Consider the following 2121-nt stretch of genomic DNA (forward strand, 5'->3'; position numbering starts at 1 on the left):
CGGTTGCGACTGCTTAACACCCTGGCACATCTTTGCTCACTCTGCCATATTAATTAATAAATATCTAAGTAGGTAGTAATAGGAATGAACTTAGGTAATGATTATGAGACCATCATTCTATTGAGGAGTACAATCCTTTCTTTCTTGCGAAGATATTCCTTTCAAGAGGCAGCTTAATTCTATTGAGTGTTTAGTAGATATATTACGTTTAAAATAAGCGAGACTGAGAATATTTTCTTTAAATCTCAGTTTTATCAATTTGTTATCGATTTAAAAACTTCACTATTACCTCTCTGAAGGTGACCCGTGACAGTTGACATTGGAAAAAAATGTGTTTGTCCCTTGGTTTGTCCCTCACAAGAAGCTTATGTCTAATACACTGGAGATCCCTTTCACACCTAGGTAGTTAGTTAGGTGTGAAAGGGATAAAAAAAAAATACAGGCGTCATTCAAGGTCATATTTTCTTGTTACAAATTAATGTTCATACTGAAATCTCCAGTATATCACTACATAGTATAAAACAAAGTCGCTTTCTCTGTTCCTATGTCCCTTTGTATGCTTAAATCTTTAAAACTACGCAATGGATTTTGATGCGGTTTTTTTTAATAGATAGAGTGATTCAAGAGGAAGGTTTTAGTATATAATTTATTAGGTTTTAGACAAAGCGGGCGGAGCCGCGGGCGGTAAGCTAGTTAGATATAAGCTTCTTGGTCTCTCATTAGCGGTTTCTAATTGGTACGCTGCACAGACATGTATCAAGATAGACTAAGCGAGTGTATGTACTTCCCGTGTCCAAACTAAGTTTATGAAACTTACTTGACGCTGGCCTACACTCAGTCCGCGCTTGCAGTTCGCCAAGGAAAGACGTGAAGCTGAATATAGTAAAATGCCGAATTGCGCCGTTATAAACTGTAGAAACTCCACAGCTGTGATTGGCCGAGTTAGCAGAGATGTTTCCTTCCACCGGTAAGTAATTTTCTAATCAGAATATGCACTATTTATTTTAAAATCAAATAAAGAATATCTGTGGAAAACGATCGTGACAAACACGGATACCAAATCATACGAAATGATTCGGAATACCTTGCGGCTTTTACTTGGCACGGTAAAGATCGCGTCGTATGATAACAAGCAATGAATAGCGTCTTCTCATTTTTCAGTTCTCATTTTTCTGTCCAATTTTGTGGTTAGTGATGTTCATTTGATGCAACAGTTCTCGATTCTAATCGATTTTATAATCGAACAGAAAAATGATAATTTGAAGGAGCAATTTTTCAGAAAAAAAGGCATAGATTTTTTTTGTCATTTAATACGACTTGACCTAGAACTTTTAAGTATTTTAATACAAAGGTACTAAAAATAAATATTATGACATTAGTTAAAGTTAGTTAAAGTGTCATCTTGGGAGTTTTTTAAGAAAACTCCTTATTGCTTAGACTATGTTTGTTTTTTCAGTTTTCCAAGTAACCCGAACATAAAAGGAAAATGGATCAATGCAACGGGACATAAAGATTGATTGATTGACAGTTTCATTACTTTCTTTCGATGGCCTCTCTAGTACGTAGTACATGGTAACTCAATGGGCATATGTAAGAAAAAGCTAAAACACATTAGTTTACTTGTTAGAATATTAAAAGGTTTATAACTTTATTTTATCATCCCTCTGTCTATGGTAATTATCATTTTTCTGTCTTGAATCGATTTAGTAATCGATTACGATTCATTTATTTGACTACCTCTTAGACATAGATCTAGTTTGATCTGATTTCTTTCGATTTACTTCGATGGGATAGGACGATACTAGAATCGCCGCGCGAGTGGCGGCCTAATCGATTTAGCGTAAAATGAAATTAACATCACTAAAAAGCGCTCGTGACGTCATAACGCGTCAAGGTCAGTACAAAAAATATGACACGCTTGGTTTTCATACAGATCGCGGTACTTGCGTTGTCTACTTAAATATACATGTCTGTGGTACGCTGACTGACTGCCTACGCTGACTGCTCTTTCGCTTCACTCATTCCAGACCTCAGTTCCAGACTCATTCACACAATACGTCAGTTTGATTGTCATTGACAATTTGTCAACTTGTCAGTTTAGGTATTCAGTAAATACTTTGT

This window comes from Colias eurytheme, chromosome 15 (assembly GCF_061535395.1).
Source record: "Colias eurytheme isolate Ceu_HAF_F1 chromosome 15, ilColEury1 Martin Lab GWU primary, whole genome shotgun sequence".
NCBI classification, from domain to species: domain Eukaryota; kingdom Metazoa; phylum Arthropoda; class Insecta; order Lepidoptera; family Pieridae; genus Colias; species Colias eurytheme.